We start from the raw sequence: 17,717 nt of genomic DNA, 5'->3' as shown, positions 1-17,717 counted from the left end.
CCTGTCTCAGCCATCTTTTTTGGGGTGGGCCACCGTGGAATGCGTTGGGAATCACAGTTAGACACACCTTTAGCGTACTGATCCATAGCCTGACCTGTGAACACAAAGTGAACTTTATTTTTCCTTCCCTTGTCAGAGGGTCTTCCTTTTTGTAAATGTTCTAGTATCCCATATATAGAAATCTACTAAAGTATGAGGGCACTATGCCGTGTTACGATGGTGGCCATCTTACAATGGGGTATTTCAATTAAAACTAACAGTTCGTTATACGTTAGGTATTGAAATATGCTTTTTTCCTTAAGAAATTAAGGGAAAAATGTAAGGCAATGGAAAAAACAAGTTCCGTGCATGTAAAACACGCGAATTTGCACATTATATCGGTGTCATTTTCTCTGCCTCATTTAAGATCAGCATTCCTATTTAAATGTATGCTATTATATGACGTCGATGCGACTTCACCGTGTTTTATTTTCTTTTTTAAATAGTAATCATCCTTAACTTTAGGATAGTGGTGATTGGGCTTGTTTTGGTAGGACCTGCACGTCCGTTTTGGGCTTCTTTTGAAGGTGAGTGGTGCTTGTTTTGGATTTCAGACCTGGCAACGGTGCTTCGTATATTGAAGTTGGATTGCTTTGAGTCGGAAACGCAGTGGAAGAATTCGGATATGTAAATGTGTCAGTCGGGAGACTGAAGGTACGGTCCAAGTTTTGTAACCTCTCGTATGACTCGTGAGGCGTGACATGGGAGCACATGAGTTTCCTTTCATGTCATCTGCTTCCAGTGACAGCTGCATTATGCCCTCAATGTTTTGCAACCACTACAGTGGATGACGCGTGTCAGCCAGTGACATCGCCCACTTTTTAAGTTAAACGCACATCTCCGGGTAGAGGCGCCTTAGATGTATGTGTTATAGGGGGCATCGCTCTTGGGAGAGTGTCAGTGACGATTGCATGTGTGAGGGTCGTCCCTGTATGATGCAGTTTCTGGGCGAAGCTACGGTAACAGTGGTTTTGGTGAGGGCGGTTTGCCGGGTAGGGAGGACGAGTGACAGACAAGTCGTTGTTTTCGAGAGAAAATGTCTTAACTGAGGAACCCTTTCAGGAGTGTCTTCCAGGCGTTTGGTGCCATGGCATGATTTTTTACACAATACAGTATGAGGAAGTAAACCTAAAAAAGCTTTATTCTTTGTGACCATTATGCTAGAGCACACATTCATATTGTAAGTGACTTGTTTTAGGAAAACTCGAACGTTGGTAGCGGCTTTCTGCACTGTAAAAATTTAATTTTTCCGCAGCTTGGTGCACAGAAAATCTGGATTTTATTATAGACACTGAGGCTAATTTTGTTGCGTTACTACTATTCTACTATTATTACTGCTGGAATAGGTGGCATTAAAGGATTATGCAATAATATTGGCTTCCAGTCTTGCCATAAATTAAAACTGTGCATGGATTCATCCCAAAAGTAAAAACGATCTACAAGAAGGTTACATCATGTAATCATGTATTTATCGTATATATTTATTTTAATATTTACGGTTTTAGTGTTAATGTACCTCCTTGAAGAGGGGTTTTTATTATCAAACCTCGCATTGATTAAATTAATACTTTAAATTCAAGTAATTTACACCGATTGCGAAAAGATGATGCTTCTATGTAAAATTGTGTACGGAGGGCAGTCTTAAATATTAAACATGTTGGAGTCACAAAGGTAGTTGTCCTTCCCTCAATTTCTATCTTCTAAATCATGTGAATGTTAATTTCTTTAATATAGATTGTTGCCCAGATGCTGGTATCTTACTTTACTTTCTATGCCACACTGTTCCATTTGCCTGCGTTCGATGCTGTGATGGTGGACGTCTTTTGTACCCACCTGCTTGTGATTTTATTTTATATGATTTACTTATAGAGTATCCTCTTAATATGCAAATAAGCATATTTATTCAGTAGTTAGTCTTTTGACCGTGTGCATTCTTTTTTGTACTCCGTTTATATGCATGAACATGAGTGTGAGATTTGCCTTTTTTTCTGACGAGACTTGTCTTTTTCCACTTTACTTGTTATGCACAAATAAATGTAAATGGGTTGTCCGTGACGTTATCAAGATTGTACTTTTTTCTTCTATTGGAACCCTAGTCTCCAAAATGTACACTTTAGTTTCTCTCAACAACGTGATGAAAATAACTTCTTTATTTGCAGATCTGTACCTTTGCTTTTCTCAGAAGATTTTGTTTTACAATGCTACGCAAGATTCAAGAGATGCCAATAGTTGACAGCAGTGCCACGTTACTACGTTACTACAGTAGTTCTTGACGTGCTCCCAGTTTGAGTGCTAGTTTGGCCTGAATGTCATATCCGAGGTATTCACTGAGGTCATGTAAGCTCTTCTGATTCATATTACTTGGAGGTGTGTCCTTATTGTTTAAATTGATGCATGTGGATGCACCTGCCACACAACTGTTCTTTTTACTGATAGTGACATCGTGAGGGCCATCATTTTTGAGGAAAGCAATGCATGCGCCTTTCTGCCTCTTACAATATGTCACTTTTATTCTCTATTGCATTTAGCCCATGGTTCTATATTTACATGAGCCCCAAGACTACCTAATACCACGAAAGTTTTCTGTTACATGACTTCGCCTTTTACAATAACTGCCGAAACTTGGTTCATTTTGGTGGCTTATTTGCATTTTAATTTTACTTTAATCCTAATGTGCTTTAGTCCTGAACGTAGACGAGCCTTTCTTACTGAGTCCCCGAATATACATAGTAAATGTTCACTATACACAGAGTATGAGGCATGAGTCATGCAAAACATAAATACCTACCTATACAGCCATGGTCTTCCTTTCTCGGTTTATCGTTCAGAGCATGTGTCTTTTTGATTGGATAGAGACTATTGAACATCACACATCAGACAAACAGTAGATTTGCTATTTGAGATTTGCCCAAAATGCCACAAATTATAGGGTGGAGACCTATTTCTTTACTCAACACAATAACAATCTTAATTTCTCATTCATGCTGCTCTTGTTTTTTTATCTTCTCGAGTATCATAAACTGTACTCTTTCATTAAACAGAAGAGCAGGGAATCTGTAAATATTGTGAGAAATATGTGTCAGATCTTGGAGATGGGTGAATGCTGAGAAAGAATGAAGTCTTGTTGGATAGTCCGCGACTGAGAAATACAGTTCATAGTGAGGAAGAAGAGACACAGGTGTAGAAAAGATGCATCAAATGAGAAAAACACTTGTTTTACACATTGCTTCTTACTGCAGTTCTTCCATTGCTAAGCTTTAAAAAAAAGCTGGTGTAACTGTATCAATTTTAACAGTACTTCAATCAATCAATAGTTTATTCGGTCCTGGTTTGGACCATTTGAGAAATTAAAAAATAATCATACATACAGAAGGATAAAAACCATAGACCATCAGGTAAAAAGAGACATTAGCAATTAGTACACTGCTTATATAAAAAAAGGGTTAATAAAACTACATAAAAAGTTTCATAAATAATTAAGACAAGACTCTTAAAATAGTGTCTGGATCTTGCCCTATACAAGAAGCTAAATGCTAAAATAATACGAATCAATTGTTAAAAACATATAAACTATTCTAAGACGGATTTGTACATAAGATAAGACATAGAAACTACATACAATAGGTCCTGTTTACAAAAGTTAGAAGTCAATCAGTGGAAAATGGAGCCCTAAGTTAGTCAGTTCTCTTAAATAAGTTGATCAGATAAATTGCATCTTGCCATTTATAAAATTATATGCGCCAAGGGGCTTATGAGTCACTTCAATTGGGGTAACCCATTAGACAACATGCTCGGAGATACAGTCTTATGTCCTTGATAGATCGCACTAATGATTTCGCCCAGACTATTATGACAGGATGCTAATTCGCTAACTTCTAGACCGTTCTTCAACCAGTGGATTTAAGATCTGTTATGATTCTACTGCGGATTTTCCATGCTGCTGCCAAATATTTAGAAACAGAGCTCACTACCAGCGTGGAAGTGTCAAATTTACACATTCTATATACACTGTTTCGGTTTTGTGTTGACAGTGTTTTGCACAGAGGAATAATCCACTTCCCTCGAGGGCATTTGTACAAAGGACAGAAAAATAGGACATTCTCGGAAGTTTCCTTGCATAGATGGCAGTTTATGCATTTGTCAGATAAAGGACTATTGGTCGACCAGCAAGCCGTAAAGCTGTTGACTGCCAATGTTCCATATCTGAACAGAAGTAGTAAAGAGCGGGCACGGGCTGGTATAGGGAGATCCAGGAAGCTTTCAGGCAGAGGTTCGTGTTTGACCAGCAGAAACTCTGCTGTCAGCCGACCTAACCCAGTTGAGCCGAGAGATTCCTCATGAATATTTTCCCAATATCGATCTTTGATCAGGCGTCTAGCGTTACCAGGAATCATCTCGGGATTCTCCCAATAATGGGATAAATTCAGTTTGACCCAAGCCGCTTTCATCTCCCTTAGCCACCTTACTTTTTCCCATCCGTAGCAAGGTGGCAATAGTTCTTTAACTGCTGACCTGAAGGGTTCGAGTTCTTCCGTTTTCCATAGTCTGACCCAGTACAGAAGTGGTCTTAAGCATGCTGTATCTTTAATGCTATTTAGAACCAGGTCCAGTCTTAGGGGGAGCTTCGGCGAGCCCTTCCCTAGTCTGGATATGTGTCTAAGGAAATTATTTTCTTTGATTTGAAGAGTGTCCAGTTGTCTGTGAGATCCCCAAAGTTCCGCTCCATATAGGGCCGCGGCACGGATTTGGGCTTTGTAAATTTCTGAGATAAGTGTCAGAGGGGGGCTTATTGCAGTGCAAGCCTTACGTCCTATCGCTCCACATCTTTGGCTGATGGTTAATGCCCCTTTCCTTATAGCTGCATCCCAACTGCCCTTATCAGATAGTCTGATGCCCAGGTAATCGTATTCCATTACCCTCTCCAGGTGAATTGAGTCCATCTTTTTATTTGCTCTAAGCTTCTTGTTCGGGGCACTGTATATCATGAGTTTAGTTTTCTTAACATTTATATCTAACCCGTAATCTCTGCAGAATACCCCAAACTGGTTAACCAGATTTTGGATTCCCATAGATGATTTAGACAGGAGGATAGTGTCATCTGCATAGAGTAGGCATGGAACTTTGTTTCCGGCCAGCTTTGGGGAATCATTAATGCAATTTGCTAAATACTTGATACAATTATTTATGTATAGAAGAAAAAGAGTAGGGGCAAAACACACCCCTGTCTGACTCCCCTCTCGATAGCCACTGCTTCTGTTAGATCACCATCCTTACCGCTCCTGATTTGTGCATAAGTATTCTCGTGTAGTCGGGCGATAAGTTTCAAGAGGCCGCGTGGGATACCCATATTGGCTAGTGCAACCATAGCTGGTTTCTGGGGACCAGATCAAATTCAGCTCTAAGATCAATAAAAACTACAAAAAGGTTGCCCCCTCCTACTTCCACAGTCTTCCATTTTATTGTTAAAAATCTTAGCACCTGATCTATGGTACTAACTGCTGGCCTAAACCCTGCTTGTAGATCAGAAATGGCATTGGTTTCCAGAATCCATTCTTCTAGACGGGACAAAATTTGCTTTGCAAAACGTTTTTGGAAGTTGTCAAGTAAGGAGATTGGACCGTAGTTGACAGGGTTAGAGGGGTTACCTTTCTTAAAGATGGGAACTATCTCTGCTCCCATCCAGGAACTCGGGACAGGTGCTCCTGCAGTTACCGCATTGGACGTTAGATTTAATGGGCAACCTCCCTGACTGCCACCAATGTTGATTACATCTTTGATCCAAAACTTCAAACACATTAATTTCTCCAAGACGAACAGGAGTACCCAGCACCTCTTGACATCTTGCCGCTTGACAGATACCATACTGTCATTTACACTGATGGTTCCGCACAACCAGCTGTAGGTTCTAAACATTAGTACTCAGCTGCTTGTGCAGCCGTGAGCATAGTGATGATGGATGGTATATTCCACCATTCTAAAACCTGCATGCAGATCCTGGGGGACTGCCCAGCTCAGCCGTCTGAACTTAAAGCCCTTATCTTTGCGCTAGAACATACGGATCCAGGACAACTCACATTGATTGTCTGTGATTTGTGTAACTGTATCCAGTTCTCCAATGATTATCTCAATCATTGGCATTTGAAAGGGTTCATAGACTCAAAGGCAAACACCCGAAAACACAGAACTCTGTGGGGAAGGGTAGTTTATCTCAAGGATAAGCTACCTAATGCTAATGTAGTCCATACATTAGGCCACCAACGTGTATGAGTACACGTTATCGGCAACACTTTGGCTGATGAAGCGGCCAAATCCGCAGTAGCTAAAGCTTCTGTTGCTGCAGTAACTCATTCTCAGATGAGATTGGATAATGAAATACTGGCTGCTGTGAAAGCTTTGGCTGAGGGCAAGCCACTCCTAAAAGCATACCCTACAAAATATTCCTACCACTGCAGTGCACAGAATGTTGCCTTTGCAACAATTCCTGGGGTTGGAGATTGAGTGATCTCCAACCCAGACGAGAGAATAGATCTCATCAAAGCAGTGCATTAGGGTGTTGAATCTGCTCATGCTGGTGTCGCGGCCACAATAACACTCTTACAGAAACGCTTATGGTAGCTGGGTCTATATAAACAGACCAAGCAATATGTTCTTTGCTGTGACATTTGCCAGCAGATAAAGGGCTCAACTATCAAACGCCCACCACAGACATCCCTCTTAGTGTCCAGTAGCCCACTACAATGTGTGCACCTGGACCATTGTGGTTCCTTATAACCTGATGGTGCGTACAAATACATCATAGTCACCATGGATTCTTGTTCTAGATTCCTGTACGTATGACCACAACGGTCGGCTGACGCTCAAATTGTTATTAAGAACTTGCTGATCTTTATCGGTATAATATGCGGTTGCAGCATTCCATTCGAACCAGGGCCCTGCCTTTGCCTCTAAGGCATTCAGGGGCACCTTTAGGACGATGGGGGTTGAACTCCATTACTCCCAACCCGCAGTTGGCTTCTTCACCTATATGGGGTCCAGAGAGCACTGAATAATCTGCCAAGACTGTTCTTGGAAGGGAGGACGCAGTCCTTCGGAAGGTTCTCTTTGGGATACCTATGTATGTCCCAGATCTAGATGGCCCTGGTTTGGTGGCAGTAGATACACCTTTTGACATAATTGACCGTCTCACTGTCTACAGGAACTTTAGCAATTTTGTGATGATAATTCATCCACCAGTGCTGCCACTTTAGGAATAAGGGATTTGCCAACAAGTTCTACAGGCTGGATTCCTAAAGTCGGGGATCTGGTTTGTGAGAAGACTCCTGTGAAGAAGGAATTCGGCCCATCCTGCAGAGCACCAATCCCAGTCCTTGGAATACAAGGCACCATAACAATCATCTTACCACCACTGCCAGGATCTCAAGCAAACAGATTTGTCTCCATCGACAACATCAAATTACACCATGTGGCTGATCCTGTGCAATAGACCCGGAGGTCCTGTGGGTAGTTCCTGGTCCCCTCTCACTACCCAACAGGACTTACCTCTTTAAAGAAGAGACAACAACTCTTTTGACTACACAAGCATGTTCTTCAATGCTACGAATGACTCCTTGTGCATTGGGAGGGTGGAAAATGAGCTTTTGCTGATTCCTGTTCCCACTTCACCGACAACTGTCTAAGATGTGGCTGTCTTCTGCTCCAACTCACCACAAACAGACGACATCGAAGTGGATCCGTCCACCAGTAATGCACCGGCTCCTGTGTTTGCCGAGACTGCCTCTGCTTATTTCATTAACCTTGATATCTTTTCGTTGACTTCATCCACACCTGCAACTGAGACTCTTACACAGACATGTAAGCTGTACATATGGCTTAAAAATAACTATTTTGTTTATCTGTGGAATTATCTGTGGATATTTCTGACATTGCTTGCCTTTCTGTGATGGATTGGTTTCATGACTGTTTTCCTTCTTTTGGTAAATGGTCATTATCTTCTAGAATGCTCTTCTGTCGAACCAGTGGTTGAAGTTCTAACTCCTTATCTTTCCTCATACAAGGTCCGAAGGGACTTGTCCCTTGTGAACATTTCTGAGGTACCAATTCCAGATGGGATTATGTGGGACTGAGTTCCATTTGATATATATTGGTGTACTGAGGTCATTCAAATTCCATATGTCTTTAAAATGTCAATGACTGATGTAATTATACCTGGTGTTGTTTCTGATGACTGGGATGTTCAAACAGTTGATTCAGTGCTTGCTGAGCTGCAGGATTATACTGTATTTGAAAGTGATGTGTATACTAACACAGGGAATAATGGGGAAATGTTCTGTTCTATTAATTTGGGACATTACTACCTATACTTAGCAACAAGACACAGATCAGTATTTAATTACACACAGTGGGAACACTGTTAAACTCCGTCTGTAGGGAGCCCAAAGCATTATTCATATAAATTCACATACTTTTCTCAGCATGACATTAGAAATGCAGAATCATACTACTTCAAGTTACCACCTTCTAAAATTAAGAAGATTTTGCTATCATACACTAAATTGATCTGTTCAGATTCCTTTGTTTCCTGACTTGCAGTTGAAGATTATTAATCCTGGAAGAACACTGTTGATGTAAACAGTGTATGGGGAACACAAGATTGGCATATTCAGGGTATGGCAGTTTTATTTAGAGCATGCCTTATTCCTGTTCAAATGATCTTTTAAAATTATACAATTCAAAAGACATCCTGTCTAGGGTTAGCAAGAATAAAGGAAATGTATCCCCACACTGGCCAAATTCTCCAATTGGGAATCCTTCCTAAATATTACTAAGGAAGAATTAGATGCAATGGTTCAGGCTGGTAACTATAATCCTTCACTATCCAGGCCCGGTGGGTGGTTATTGTGGCCAATAGACGCAAATGGGTGTCGGGTACATTTTGTTAATTCCTCAGGGGGTTTCAAGATTAGCCGGCTGGACCCTCGCTTTCTCGGGTCAGCACTCAGGTATAGTTACCACATACAGTGTGGGTAAAGTCTGCCACCAGTAGTTACAGACTAACACATTAGCAGCAGTTGAAGAGCATCTTAATGCGCTGTCTGAAGACCTATACTTACAAGATTTCTTATTTGGTCCCAGGAAGCCACACAATGCCGTATGCAATGAGATCTGGAAGCTTTCTCAAATGGAATAGCTATGCGTTTAAGGCAAATAGAAAAGGAAAATTTGGAAAAGGTCTTAGCTATTGTTGATTATGGCATGAATACGTTGTCCAACAGATTATACTTCCTTAATAACATTGTGTCATCTGCGATAAACATCATTCAGAATGAGATGTCCTTTTTACACCATGGACAAAGTCAACTGCGTTCCAACATACAGTTAGGTTGGACACTACAGATTCTGAAGAATGGCCGTGTTCCATGGAAATACATTAACGGTGGTGACTTGTTTGCTGCTTTTAATTTATCCAGGGAACAACAGACAGTGGCTAAAAGGGAAGCTAGTTTCACCATGTTTCATATAGAAAACTTAGAAAAGTTGCCTTTCACTGTTGCAGAAAGTCCATCAACAGTAAGGTTTGTACATGGTATTATAAATCTGCCCATTTCCACCTTTCATTTTTCGAAATGCTTGAAATATCTTGCTGTGGGCAGATATGAGCGACTGGGTGATAGCAATATCAAAGAAGAGTCTGAGTTACCCTTTGAATGTAAATGTCTGAACGGTGAAACAGAAATCTTTTGCAGCGGAAGCGAATGTGAGCCTACTGTTAGTCATTCTATGATTTGCAAACAGGACCTCTTCATGGCCTTTGCAATGCAGAGGTCACGAACAGGGCCTGTTTTCTAAAGGGTACTCCCGTCCCTTTGATTCATCCAGCATTTCATATACTTTAGAATGAAAGTTATATGGTCCTGAAGGAACAGTGCTGTTGCGATATGAGACCAGGCATTACCTACGCCAGTGGTTCCCAACCTTTTGACTTCTGTGGACCCCCTCTTTATCATTACTGGAACCCAGGGACCCCCACAATCATTATTGGAACCGAGGACCCATCCCTGAGTCATTACTGAAAGCTGGGGACCTAATCTGTTAATATTATTTAATTTTCTAAGCAGTCGTGGTCCCCCAGGGGTCTCCTGACCCCAGGTTGGGAACCACTGACCTACACAATTTCAGTCTCCAAGATTGTAACTTGTTGCGGACATGTTTTACACACACACACACACACACACACACACACACACACACACACACGAGATAAGAGTAGCAGAAATGTGGCCTCACTCTGACACTGCTAATGTAAATTATGACAAGCTGAGAAGACAAAAGGCGCTACTGTTCCAGAAACAAGTTGTGTTGACATCAGCTAGAGAGACTTCTGCTAACCAGATAGCAAGATCATCTGCCGAGATACAAACCCTATTAAATATCAACTTCTCCAAGCACTTTGGAGGGCTGGTATCCAGAATATTCAACACTTCAAGCACTACAGGGATTGTGCACTTTTTTAAGGCTGCTGGGTCTGGATTTGTGTCCATATTCCAGACTGTCTTCGGAGTCATTCCTTCAGCCATTCATTCAAGTGTGTTTGCGGCTTACCTGTGACTTTGGCATTGATTGGCGTGATACTGCTGCTGCTGTTCCTGAAATGCAGGGTTGTGCCTTCCCAGCTAAGCGGAGTGATGGAGCTACTACCACCAGCCCAGCTGTTCAGTGATCGCATGGTGCAGTTCTTTGGTGCTCCATTGCTGGGAGAATTGTTGCATGATTGGTCACTGTCATTCCAACCAGTCTTATGGTGTGTGTGCAACCTGTCTTTCTTTGCACCTGGTGCCTCTTCGAACATCTACCTTCGCTGTGCCCTGCTGTCCTGCCTGTGCCTCCTGTGGACCAAGAACTGCTAATCTTCCCTATGAGGGTTCATTCACTGTCGTGCCCCAAGAACCTGCGGCTGATTTACGAGGCCACTTACGAGCTGCCCTTGGTGGACTATCTGGCACCTTAAGGCACTTTGGATGGTGCTGCCCTTGCAGGTTATCCTGCACTTCAGGCTGCTGCATACTACTGCTCCGTGGATCCGTCTGCCAATCCTGTCATCTAGCTGACATTTGACAATGTGGATTCATTCCTGGATGCCTTCCTTTCAATGACTTCAGAGATATTCTTCAAGAACATGACTATTGTTCGATTAATTTGACCATTGGCCTTATTTTAAAATGTCACTGAATTAGCTTAGGCCTGCTGTGCTCATCATGGTCGACATTTTGTCTTTATGTATGTTTTAGCATTTTGTCTTTTAAACTAGTTTTTAATTAACTTTTAATAATGTTTTAAACCAAAGTCTTTGCCTAGAGCAAGAACCAACTACGACAGATTATGGAAGTAGAAGTAGCTGCTGTTTCTTTTGAAATAAATTTTGGAATGCTCTCCGTTTTTTGTAAATGAACGGAGAGCAGCAGTAAATTTCCTGTTTCTGCATGTAATTGCTTGCTTCTGTTTCTGGCCACAGGAATGGCAAGGTGGTTTTTAGTGTGTTGGTAATTTCTCATAATTAGGTTTTCTCTTCTGAAGTACTTTCAGAGGATTTGTGTGCTCATAGTTTTGTCTGTGGCCGAGCTACATTCATCAGTTCCTATCTAAAAATTCACTTTTGCCTGGTTTTTTCCTGTTGCTCTCATTATCTAATGTTATCTTCTCTGTGTGTTTGTCTACCTTTTTCAAAGGTTGCCTTTTTCACATTTGTCATGTGAAAATGCATTATAATTTAATTGAAAAATTGTTTAACTTGTTGGATCTCTTTCTTACGTGGGGAAGCACTTGTACTATATGTGTATGCCATCCACAAACATCAGATATGCCTTGGATTTGTTCAGTCTTTGCATGTTAGCTTAAAACCATGCACAAAGTCATGAAGGAGAATATTCAGCGGGTTAAGTGCCATTCTTTGATTCCTTACAGTGTTCACTTATTGTGCTTTTTTAAATATTGCTGTAATTTTTCAGGGAGGAAAAAGGATTGCAAGTGAGATTATGTTCATGTGTGAATACATTTTCTGTATCAATTTTAGTGTATGTTGTATAAGTTTTAGGTATGCACGTAAATTGCTATATTTTTTCTGAGAAACTCAGTAACATTCCAAAATATTACAGATGTATTTTTAGATCATTTGTTCACCCTCAAGGAAGGTATTTGGCGCTAGTGGCAAGAGTACACATTTATTACTCAACATTACTCTTTTTATCAGTCTCAAAAGGATCTAAGGCTGGGTGTATCTGTCAGCTTTTGGATGGTGACTATGAGGTCGAACACAGGTCATTGGATTGGATGCAATATTCAACTGAGTCACTAGATGCATTTGTTTGTTCTGATTCAGGCCGTTGTTCTTCCAGTTATTGCCTAAATTAATGTTGCTTTAGGTTTTTGGTGCACAAGTTTAGTTGCCTTGAGCTAGATTCTCATACATAGCTGGAAAATATATCATCAAAAAATGGCATAAGGTCAGGGCCAAGCAGTAACAAATGACATTCTAAGCATATTAGCTTGCCTTTAATGGATAGCCATAATTTTGGGTTTTATTCAGTTTTTGGAGCTGGAGAACTACAGCTTAGGTTTGGGGGACACAGCAGCAGTGAGTTCTGGTAAGCTGTGGCTGTACTAACCTAGATTTATTGCAGTAGGGATCATTGTGTTGAACCGTGCCTATTATTACTTTTCACTCACTTTCTTCATATAAAGCCTCCACTGCATGACCAAGATACTTTGAGAGAAAAATAGTTTTGGCAGGCCACCATTTTGCCACAAACTGGTACTCAGTGTCCTAGCTATTTGACAGTGATTTTCAGTATTACCTTATGATATTGCTAAATACAAGGATCTGGACAAAATGTGATGGTAGATGAGGAGTTTCTTCTTCCACTGCTTTCAAATGGCCCGCCTACACTTTAAAAAAAAAAAACAGTTGTGGTTGCCATATTTTATATGGTGCATTATGAAGCAGACACATCACAAAAGACAGAGCTCAAATAAAGTATTTGAACATAACCAAATTCCAGCTCTACAACATTCATTGTTATGTGCTTAAAATTCTCATTCCTTATGGTGTGTGGATTCATTACAGGAGTTAAGGCATACACAGCCAAGTGGTCCTGTTACAGCTCACAAGAAAGCCTTCTACAGAAAGAATGGACATTAAAGAATAGTTATTTGCACTACAGCATTAGATGAAAAAAGCTGTTCACATGGTGGTCTAACCAGTTCTTCTACTATTGTGAATCCTATTAGTAGTTGGCAATTCCTGTCTGAGAGTTGTTGAAAAGGATGCAGACAAGCAAGGAACACATCGCCAACATCTGCATGAAACTACAAGGTAGTGTCAGCAGCAGGTGTTAGGCGTCACACTATTGATGTCCACAAATACAATGAAAATTGTGTTGTCACCTTTAGGCAAAAGTGCATGAGATCTCAAAGCAAGTTAGCATCCACTCAAGGTATTGGTGTCTATGAAATGCATGGGACTGCACACAGATGTCGAGATGAAAGCTGTAGGCCCTTGAGATACACAGTCATTTTATACTACAGTATTGTCCCACTGGACTTCACTCGCTGTGCCAGAAAAAAGGGAAGTCATTATAGACATGCATAAAGAAAATTAAGGCTCAGAAAGCCACTGAGATCCTAATGCAGCAAGGTTCCCATTTAGGGAAAGCACATTACTTCTCGAAAGTGAGCTAAAGTGGGGTTGCCCATTAGAAAAGTTAAATTCTTTGTTCTGTTGAATAGCAGAGCCAGACTCTGGTGTACATTATCAGATACAGCTTACGTTTACGTCCTCTCAGGTTGGTAACATCTTTTGTATAGTTTTTTTGGAATAGGGTGACTCACTGCTAATACTCCGATACCAATAAGTTACTCCAAAATAACCACTGCCTGATTCATAGGTTGTTGAAGGGATCATGGCTGAGGGGGCACCATGCTGGCACCAGTTTTCTAAGCTAGGGTAGTGAGAGGCGAAAGTCTTGACATCAGCTGTGACTAAGCACCAACAAATCGCAAACATTTTGACTCCTGTTAGTTTTCAGTGTGGAACACATAGCTTACTCTTTGTCGTTGGCTCAAGCTGCAGGGCTTCACACAGAGAACTACTGCTAATAAATATGTGATATTTGACCAAAACACCACAATAGTTAAGAAAATGAAGAATATAACTTGCAAACCACAATAGTTAACTAGATAGGAATATTATGAGGAAAGTTCAAAAGTCTATTTTAGAAGAGGAGGAAGTCAAAATCAAACATGGAATGTACTAGATTTCATTCTCTGGAATGGCCGTAACTGGACAGCTGTGATTTTGTTTTTCCACTGGACAAAGCAATGCCCATAGCAGCTTGTTTATGGTGGAAAACATCTTTTGTAAACATGCTTTTGGACGGTAAATGTTCTTACCAAAGTACGTTTTGGCAATTTACAATAACAAAAATACGTTTTCATTTTTAGTCCAAAGCACATGTGACTGTGGTCTGATCAGCAGTTCGCAGCTACTCCAGATATCAAATATCATGGGCTGTATTACAGTAATGCCTGTGATCAAAAAAAGGCATTTGCACCCACTTCTCTTTTTCCAAGGCACTTTGTACCATAGAAGGGAGCTTGGATGCTTATGTTGCCATTTCTATAATACCCATTTCTTAAACACATTTATCCAGCACATATTCCCAAATTGTGCCACTCACATTGAGTAAAGAGTTGCCCCCACGCTGATTGATACCGTGCAGATATTTGATAATAGGCCACTAGATAGCTTGCCATAAAACACTTAGTTACACAACAAAAAGACTTCTTACACAAACTAAGTAAAACACGCTTTAGTCACACAGCCGTTCCCGAGGCCTACCTCAAGCAGTGCTAGGCAACAGTTTTTGAACTCCAACATTAGTTTTGCTCCGTTTTAATGGATCGAAGTAAGTTTGCTTTAAGGACGACCGTGTAAATGCTGGCATACACACTCAGAACAGGCAGGGTGAAGAGATGTAGTTGCTCCTGTTTATGGATGTGGGTGGGCTCTGTTATGGACAATCCTGTTTGAAACACATTTGAAAGGCTAGGTAAATGATACGTTTTCATTACATATTTCGGTAAGCAGCTCCAGCACAGCAGCTATTGTTTCTCCTGTGGTTGGACCCACTCTTTTTGCTTTTTAGGAGAAAACATGGAGAGAATTCAATGATCCAGAGATGACTTTCGGATTTTAAGGCTATGGTATCATAGAGGCATAAAATAGTGACATAAACCTTTATCTATTGACGACCTCATAAATACCCAGTCTTTGTGTTCGCTTGCACCGTACTTTCCAACTTTATCCCTTGCGTTTCCAATACGTTTCGCCCGTTAATGTGTACAGATTTAAATCCGTCGACTCTTTTGATCACTACTATTCCTGCTGAGACAGAGGGTTGAACGACTGTCCACCCTCCTCGAAACAGTTTCAAAAGGAATAGCATCGATTTTTAAAAATGATTGATTCTTAGCCTGGGCCAGAGCTGAGGATTATGCTTTTCTCGTTCCTACCTTTATTTATATTAATTGACACAGAAACCCTCATCAGAGTACATTTCCCAATAGGCATGAGGAAAAGAGTAGTCCGTACCGACCAATAGCATTCCATCTCTGTATATATTGCTCCCTGTTTAGACCCCTACTTCTTTTTTTTTTTGCTGCTTCCTCGTCATTTAAGTGTTCTTGCCTTTAATGCTATTACAAATGTGTAGGCTAAAGTTGGCTTTTGTTTTCTGGCTAGCAGGGCACGTATTCGAATAGGGTGCGCATTGCATGTTTGTGCCACGGCGCACCTTAATGCAGGTGCGCTGTGGACCAAACATGGAAAGTGCGCCCTATTAGGATGAATGTGCTGCCCTTGCTGCAGCCATGTACTTGTGCTTTACCCAGGGCAGCACATTCCATAGAAATACATAGCAGCTGTTGAAAATCTGCTCCGTGCTTCTTTGCGCAGGCGCTAACCCACCTGCACTTTTAAAAGGAATTAGAGATCCCCTTGCAGGCAGGTGCAGTGAGTAATTGTACCCGCCTGCAGAGGTATGTCTGGGGGGGTCCATGGGACTCCCTTTCATCCCTTTAGAGGGCTGCATTTAGAAGGCACACTGAAGGTGCGCCACCTTTTGGGGCACAGTTTCTGTGAGCATTCTAAAGGCATGCGTGCCTCAGTGCCCACATCAGTAATATGGCCTGGGCACAGAGGCAAGGTGATTCCCTCTTTTGCATGAGGCCACAACCCTATTCAATTGAGAAAACACACTCTATTGATAGCGCTGGTTGTATTCGAGAAGGGACCTCACACGCATTTATTTGCAGCTCCTTGTGTAATACCAAAGTGCCTCAAGTGCACATAAAGCAGGCACAAACGGCAGTTGAAACCCCAGGACACCTGTGTAATACAGCCCCAGATTGTGGTGCTTGACTTTTCCTCACACGTGTGCCTTTCTCTCCTAATATTACAGGTCACTTTAAAGTGAGATTAGTACTTGCAGTGCAAGTGGGTGTGGTGCTTGAGTGCTGCCTGCAGTACGCTATGCTCATAATTACCATAGAGTTCTGTCATGGAGGACCCTGCTTTAAATTCTATCAGACGCGATCACAAAACTCTGTGGGTTTCTACAGATCTAATTATGTGATCAGACTTTTGCTTCAGGTAATTTTGCAGCTATGGAAGGTCTGTTTTTGCTCAAAGGTATTGCCTGTACCTAAACACACCAGGCTGGGGTAAATTCCCTCAAATTCATTTTGGTACTCAACATAGGCTCTCCTTTTGACGGTTCTTAAGGCCATTAGTAAAGGCCAGCCCCACTCCAGTTTGATAACCTACTAAGAACTTACTCAGAGATTGCATGCTGTTACCATGCCCCTTGTGCTCCTAGTAGCTATCTTCCTTGGTATCTAATGACAGTTGCGTTTTTTGACTCCTCTATTCATTATGCAGCAGGGAGATCATAGTTACTTTGAAGGAGACGCCTTGGATGACACAGTTATGGAGGTGGTGGATGCCTCCATCCAAAGGGCAATGACCAGTCCCCTGGACCCTTTCAGGAAGAGTTTTATGACATGGCCTGCAGACTTCACAGATCCCCTCCCCGGAAGGGAAAACTGAATCCATTCCCATTGGACAGATGAATCCTGAAGCCCAGAGAGCCAGATTCCCACAAAACAAAAGCCAGATGTAATAAAAGGGAAGACCTCAGTGGTGATGACACTTTTGATATGCTCAAAGACACTTTTCTAGTTGTGTTCAAGAGCATGCAAGATGGGAATCTGCACAGAGCAAAACCCTATTCTTTTACCTCAGGCGATCATGTTTCTACCAATCCTGGCCTTGCCCCCTACTCCTTCCTTCCCCAGGATGAAGATGATGAAAGATTGCAACTCCGTTGTAACTCGGATGATTGAATGCTTACATACTGTTATGCCTGTCTTCTGAACCTAAAGGGTAGAATAGTGAAGATCAAGGCCAACACACTACAGCACCAGCAGATATGTTGGTCCTAAAATCATTTATCATCTCAGATCCTCATCTTGGACTCTGGTAGACACTGTCATTCAATACACTTGTTATGACTATATTTGTAGGAGACACAGCTCACCTGGCAGGGCATTCAGGTGCTAGATAAAGA

General features: G+C 41.4%; 1 protein-coding gene across 4 annotated transcripts in view; it reads left to right on the top strand.

Moving 5' to 3' along the window:
• Positions 1 to 571: 571 nt before the first annotated feature.
• The window catches only part of CYLD (CYLD lysine 63 deubiquitinase), a 381,887-nt gene continuing 364,741 nt past the window's right edge, over positions 572 to 17,717 (top strand). For all 4 annotated transcript variants that reach the window (XM_069216436.1, XM_069216434.1, XM_069216435.1 and 1 more), the window contains exon 1: positions 572 to 693. The gene's annotated coding sequence lies outside the window, so the exon portion shown is untranslated. The remainder of the gene's footprint in view (positions 694 to 17,717) is intronic.

This window comes from Pleurodeles waltl, chromosome 12 (assembly GCF_031143425.1).
Source record: "Pleurodeles waltl isolate 20211129_DDA chromosome 12, aPleWal1.hap1.20221129, whole genome shotgun sequence".
Classification (NCBI taxonomy): Eukaryota; Metazoa; Chordata; class Amphibia; order Caudata; family Salamandridae; genus Pleurodeles; species Pleurodeles waltl.
Note: the sequence above shows the minus strand (reverse complement) of the source record. Positions and strands in the feature narration are given on the sequence as shown.